Source organism: Berghia stephanieae, chromosome 9 (assembly GCF_034508935.2).
Source record: "Berghia stephanieae isolate SIO BIC M18660-M18661 chromosome 9, UCSD_Bste_1.3, whole genome shotgun sequence".
NCBI classification, from domain to species: domain Eukaryota; kingdom Metazoa; phylum Mollusca; class Gastropoda; order Nudibranchia; family Aeolidiidae; genus Berghia; species Berghia stephanieae.
In genome coordinates, this window is record NC_088368.1 from 45,653,702 (window position 1) to 45,661,201 (window position 7,500).

The 7,500-nt window shown below is 38.8% G+C and overlaps 1 protein-coding gene across 1 annotated transcript in view; it reads left to right on the forward strand.

Moving 5' to 3' along the window:
* The window catches only part of LOC144979259 (uncharacterized), a 122,889-nt gene that overhangs the window by 107 nt on the left and 115,282 nt on the right, over positions 1-7,500 (forward strand). The window contains exon 1 of the mRNA XM_078925871.1: positions 1-435. This exon is cut by the window's left edge and continues 107 nt beyond it. The gene's annotated coding sequence lies outside the window, so the exon portion shown is untranslated. The remainder of the gene's footprint in view (positions 436-7,500) is intronic.

Sequence of the window (7,500 nt, forward strand, 5' to 3'; positions counted from 1 at the left end):
GGTGTTACGAGAGTTGTATTGGGAGGACAGGCGTGGTAGGGAGAATCGTATCGTAACGTATCGTATCAACCCACGCTGCTCCAGATCCTGGTTGTTGAATATAATACACGTTATCAATATCATATATTATTATATTATATATTCACGTCACTTATAATTTATCATTATCATTCACTGGAAGGTAGATCTATTTATTGAAGAAAAACTAACAAAAAACAGAACAAAAACAACTCCCAAACGTATTCAATTCGATCCCCGTGGACACCCGTGTTCTGGTTGCCAGGATTTCGATAATTTTTCATGTGTTTGGAAAAAAACGAAAAGGAAAAACAACAAGAATTCGAGGGTGATTTTTTTAATATAATAAAATTATTATGTATCTATATAATTTTTGTCTTTCACCAAGGATTAAAACCAAAGCACCCGTCGTATAAGGTATGGTACATACAAAATTGTATTCGATTTACAATAGTTTTTTTTTTTCAGTTTTATATAATTCTTATCTTAACTCACTCAATCCTAGAGATTTTTGGTACTTTTCAAAATTAGAAAAAAATGTATTAAAAATAAGCATGTACATAGATATTTTTTATTCAACTACCATTAACATGTAAAAACTAAAAACATTAACTTTGATACTACGCCTATAATTTGTCTCAGAAAAAATGTAATAAATAGGCACGGGGTAAAAGTAACCCTGGGTATACTACGGATATAGTCGGTGTTAGGGTTGAGTGAGTTAACTTATCATATCTTATTAAAAATTGAGCTTTTATATAGCGCAATATCCACTAAACGTACTCAAAGCGCTTTTCAAAGTGTCCCAGACCAACAGTAACACGTAACATGTAGAACGAGACATGACGCCTGTTAGGCGATATTACAAATTTTTTTTCCGACAGAGCCAACGCTGTTAACGGCCAGGTACTCATTTTACACCTGAGTACGGTGAGAGAATGTGAGTAAAGAGCATTTTCCAAGGACTCAACTATGCGCCGAGCGAGGCTCGAACTCAGGACCTTCCGATCCGAAAGCGAGTGTCATACCACTAGACCACAAAGCCGCACAAAAGACTTAAGACTTACTAAAGACTAAATATAGGACTTAACCTTTAAATGCCTTATACAATAGTTTATAAATACAGAATCTCATATAGCTTGTATTGTATCATTCACAGACAGTTTTACACAACTTTGAATGTCAGGAAAAATATATCAATACGGCAATATAAAATCGATATATTATACTGTCATACACTGTCACTCTCTCTCTCTCTCTCTCACTCTCTCTCACTCACTCTCTCTCCCACTCTTTCTCACTCTCTCTCTCTCTCTCTCTCTCTCTCTCTCTCCCACTCTCTCTCCCACTCTGATAATTGAAAAGTTATTTATTTCATATTTTACAGTCGGTTTTCTAACCAGAATTCAGTTTGGGAATTTTTTTTTTTCATAAAGAACTAATTTTTAGATTACAGTAAGATTAAAGAGTAATTCATTATTTATTGGCCAAAAATGGGTAAGGGGTGGAAAAGGGGGGGGGGGGGAGGGGTTATCTCATTCGTCTGTAGTGTTTCGTTCATCCTGTTTTGTTGATAAAGAGGAAACCCGAAACGTCTATTTTATCTGTTTTCCTTTATTAAATTGAAGCTTGCATTCAATTTTACATTGTTATTTATTTCTTCTAGATTCGAGCAGTTACATTTAGACTACTTGATTGAAATTTAACTCTCTCCTTACCAGCCATTTTTAGAATTTTCCCCAAAACTTCACATCCACTCAACTCAAAAATAGACTTTTCTTACTCAAACAAAAAAGTAACAAGTGCATTCAATAGATAGTATGCGCTTGGCTAAGAAGCTCACAACATTGCCATCCGGAAGTATAACGGATCAACACACAAAACCGTGTGTATCCATGAACGTTTATAGTCAGGTTAATACAGTTCAGTGAGCATTACTCGTAAACGCGGATGGCAAAAAACAATAACAAAGACCTGAGTGACGTCATCTTCGATCTATCTATATTGAATGTTGTTCAGCAAAAAGAGCTCTACAACACAATATTTAGTATTTATTTAGTAATCAAATAATTTCTTGACATTTTGTGATGTACAAGAGAAATCTGAATTAGACAATACGATTCAATAGTCTGATGTCACGCCGCCCGGCAACGGCGGCCATCTTGGTTCTAAACAAAGAAAATCATTACTTTTTATTCTTCATGCTGGCTAGAACTTTTCATATGCCTTGTGATCAGAATGTGTATAAGTCAAAACATGATCAAATTTATGTTTTTTTACCCCCTCTGGAGACGCTTTTATGCTCACCTGAAAAATATTTCATACGGGCGTCCGCCATTGTTCCGATAGTTTAGAGCCAGTGTTACTAAGTTACCATGCGTCATTAGGAAGGAAGTGACGTTACGACTGTTGAAGAGTATTGTCTGTTGTATCGTAAAGAATGTGACGATTTTCCTATGGTTGGTCAGGAGAGGGTTAAAACAATTCTTACGTGTTCACGTTTTCGATTCTTCCTGAATGCAAACAATTCAAGTGAAACAATTTTTTAAAACATTCTACAAAAATAATAGGCATTGAGAAAAGGCATTGGCCTTTGTCGAATCAGGTTCAAACCCTTGAATTGAACACAACAAAATAATAGGCAGTGAATTTAAAATCCATTGAGTAGAGTTTGATTATAACGATCTTTTCTCTTTTAGGGGCAGCGTGGCTCAGCGGTACGGTCTTTGCTTCGTACCCAAAAGGTACCGAGTTCCATCACCCGCCGCTTCGCTGTGTGGCTGTGTGGCCTTGAGCAAGTCACCTAGCCCTAGCTCACTTTGCGGCGCTGCACTGCGGCTGACGCCTGGATTATTCCAGTCTTCCCTTGGAATAGACCCTAAAGACAAATTTCCCCTTGGGGATGAATAAAGGGAATTTTATTTCATTTTATAATTTTAAAACATGTTTTGTGGAAGATTAACTTGAAAACGTCAAAGTGATATAATATATCTAGATAGTATGCGCTTGGCTACGAAGCTCACAACATTGCCATCCGGAATTATAACGGACCAACACACAAAACTGTGTGTAACCTAAACGTTTATAGATAGTTCGAAGTTGACGTCACTCGGGTCTTTGTTATTGTTTTTTGCTATCCACGTTTATGAGTAATTCTCACTTAACTGTATTATCCAGACTATAAAAGTTCATGGTTACACAGAGTTCTGTTTGTTGGTCCGTTATACTTCCGGTGAGCTTATTAGCCAAGCTATAGTCTGATTAATACAGTTTAGTGAGAATTACTCACAAACATGGATGCAAAACACAATAACAAAGGCCCGAGTGACGTCAAATTCATTCCATCTATATCAAGGAGCAGGCACTGGTGTGAGATAAAGATTCGAATAAGTGTTTATGGACAGTGCCGGACAAAGCAGAGAGAGAGAGAGAGAGAGAGAGAGAGAGAGAGAGAGAGAGAGAGAGAGAGAGAGAGAGAGAGAGAGAGAGAGAGAGAGAGGAAAAAATACAAGTAAAAATAAAAGAATTCCAAAAAATCAGCCTGCCTTTTTAACTTGAAAAGTTTTCTAAAATTAAATATACCTTTAAATGCGGCTATGTGGTCCAGTGGTATGACACTCTCTTTCGGATCGGAAGGTCCTGGATTCGAGCCTCGCTCGCTCGAGGCATAGTTGAGTCCTTGGAAAATGCTCTTTACTCACATTTTCTCCCCGTACTCAGGTGTAAAATGAGTACCTACCTGTCCGTTTACAACGTTGTATCTGTCCGAAAAATATGTGTAACATCGCCTAACAGACGCCTTGGCCCGTCCTAATTCTACTAAAGACAACTTACTAGACGGTGCAAAACTTTAAAAATGACGTCAAGATATAAGTCCGAGAGGATTCAAGCATAGCTATAGATAGTATTCGCTTGGCTAAAAAGCTCATAACATTGCCATCCGGAAGTATAACGGACCAACACACACAACTGTGTGTATCCATGAACGTTTATAGTCGGCTTAATACAGTTCAGTGAGCATTACTCATAAACGCGGATGGCAAAAAACAATAACAAAGACCTGAGTGACGTCATCTGCATACTATCTATAGTAATATAACATAATATAGCCTAACACTAGAATCCTCAAAGACTTATAGTTTGACGTCATTTTTTAGGTTAGTGTAGCGTCTGGTGAGTTGTCGTTAGTAGAGCTCAAGGAAACAAGTGATTCCATTGGTTAAACTGTTGAATACAACTCACGATTTGTTTTCTTTTGTGGTCAAAGACTTGTCTTTTGACGTAAATGTTTTGGTCAGTGTCAGGCCATAAGTTAACGATGGCCACACACACACACATCCACTCAATCACAAATCAAACCATAAAATGCAAATCCTAACGAAGTAACGATTGTAACGATTCTCTCTATAGATAGAATGCGCTTGGCCAAGGAGTTCACAACATTGCCATCCGGAAGTATAACGGACCAACACACAAACTCTGTGTAACCATGAACTTTTATAGTCTGGTTAATACAGTTTAGTGAGAACAACTTACAAACGCGGATGGCAAAAACAATAACAAAGGCCTGAGTGACGTCATCTGCATACTATCTATAGCGTGTTTACACTGATTGGAAATTCCGAATTCGTGCAATTGTAACACTCGTTTGAACGCATGCAAATATTTACTCACACCGAGATCCGCCGTAGCCATCGTTTAGCTATAGATAGTATGCGCTTGGCTAAGAAGCTCAAAACATTGCCATCCGGAAGTATAACGGACCAACACACAAAACTGTGTGTATCCATGAATGTTTATAGTCAGGTTAACTCACTCAACCCTAACACCGACTATATCCGTAGTTTACCCGGGGTTACATTTACCCCATGCCTATTTATTACATTTTTCTGAGACAAATTATAGGCGTTGTATCAAAGCAAATGTTTTTAGTTTTTACATGTTAATGGTAGTTGAATAAAACTTTCTATGTACATGCTCATTTTTAATACATTTTTTCCAATTTTGAAAAGTAGCAAAAATCTCTAGGATTGAGTGAGTTAATACAGTTCAGTGAGCATTACTCATTAACGCGGATGGCAAAAAACAATAACAAAGACCTGAGTGACGTCATCTTCGAACTATCTATAAGTTAACAATGGCCACGGATCCACTCACAATCGCTAGTTATGTGCGACTATGTGGTTCGCTTTTGGACCCGAAGGTCCTGGGTTCGAGCCTCGCTCGCTCGGCGCATAGTTGAGTCCTAAGAAAAGGCTCTTTACTCATATTCTCTCACCGTATCCAGGTGTAAAATGAGTACCTGGTCGTTAACAGCGTTGTATCTGTTCGGGAAAAAAATGGTATATCGCCTAACAGGCGTCATGTCATAGTCCCGTTCTACATGTTACTTGCTGCTGTTGGCCAGGGATCCCTTGTAAAGCGCTTTGAGCATGTTTAGTGGATATTGCGCTGTATAAAATCTCAATTTAAATTTAAAATTTAAATTATGCGTTTACATGCATTTGAAATTCTAATTGGCTTCAACAGTCGTGACGTCACTTCCCTCGTAAAGACGCATAATAACTAAGTAGCTGGCTCTAAACATTATAAATCTGATCATGTTTTGACTTTAATACATTCTGATCACAAGACGTATGAAAAGTTCTAGCCAGCTTGAAGAATAAAAGGTACCGATTTTCTTTGTTTAGAACCAAGCTGCTCGCCGTTGCTAAGCGACGAGACATCAGACTATTGAATCCTATTCGTGCAACAGTAAAACACGTTTGAACGCATGCAAATATTTACTCACACCCAGATCCGTTCATATTCCTTAGTTATACATCCTTTGGTTCAATTCGATGAAATAAAAATGAGTATCTATAGATAGTATGCGCTTGGCTAAGAAGCTCATAACATTGCCATCCGGAAGTATAGATAGTATGCGCTTGGCTAAGAAGCTCATAACATTGCCATCCTGAAGTATAGATAGTATGCGCTTGGCTAAGAAGCTCATAACATTGCCATCCTGAAGTATAGATAGTATGCGCTTGGCTAAGAAGCTCATAACATTGCCATCCTGAAGTATAGATAGTATGCGCTTGGCTAAGAAGCTCATAACATTGCCATCCGGAAGTATAGATAGTATGCGCTTGGCTAAGAAGCTCATAACATTGCCATCCGGAAGTATAGATAGTATGCGCTTGGCTAAGAAGCTCATAACATTGCCATCCGGAAGTATAGATAGTATGCGCTTGGCTAAGAAGCTCATAACATTGCCATCCGGAAGTATAGATAGTATGCGCTTGGCTAAGAAGCTCATAACATTGCCATCCGGAAGTATAGATAGTATGCGCTTGGCTAAGAAGCTCATAACATTGCCATCCGGAAGTATAGATAGTATGCGCTTGGCTAAGAAGCTCATAACATTGCCATCCGGAAGTATAGATAGTATGCGCTTGGCTAAGAAGCTCATAACATTGCCATCCGGAAGTATAGATAGTATGCGCTTGGCTAAGAAGCTCATAACATTGCCATCCGGAAGTATAGATAGTATGCGCTTGGCTAAGAAGCTCATAACATTGCCATCCTGAAGTATAGATAGTATGCGCTTGGCTAAGAAGCTCATAACATTGCCATCCTGAAGTATAGATAGTATGCGCTTGGCTAAGAAGCTCATAACATTGCCATCCGGAAGTATAGATAGTATGCGCTTGGCTAAGAAGCTCATAACATTGCCATCCGGAAGTATAGATAGTATGCGCTTGGCTAAGAAGCTCATAACATTGCCATCCGGAAGTATAGATAGTATGCGCTTGGCTAAGAAGCTCATAACATTGCCATCCGGAAGTATAGATAGTATGCGCTTGGCTAAGAAGCTCATAACATTGCCATCCGGAAGTATAGATAGTATGCGCTTGGCTAAGAAGCTCATAACATTGCCATCCGGAAGTATAGATAGTATGCGCTTGGCTAAGAAGCTCATAACATTGCCATCCGGAAGTATAGATAGTATGCGCTTGGCTAAGAAGCTCATAACATTGCCATCCGGAAGTATAGATAGTATGCGCTTGGCTAAGAAGCTCATAACATTGCCATCCGGAAGTATAGATAGTATGCGCTTGGCTAAGAAGCTCATAACATTGCCATCCGGAAGTATAGATAGTATGCGCTTGGCTAAGAAGCTCATAACATTGCCATCCGGAAGTATAGATAGTATGCGCTTGGCTAAGAAGCTCATAACATTGCCATCCGGAAGTATAGATAGAATGCGCTTGGCTAAGAAGCTCATAACATTGCCATCCGGAAGTATAGATAGTATGCGCTTGGCTAAGAAGCTCATAACATTGCCATCCGGAAGTATAGATAGTATGCGCTTGGCTAAGAAGCTCATAACATTGCCATCCGGAAGTATAGATAGTATGCGCTTGGCTAAGAAGCTCATAACATTGCCATCCGGAAGTATAGATAGTATGCGCTTGGCTAAGAAGCTCATAACATTGC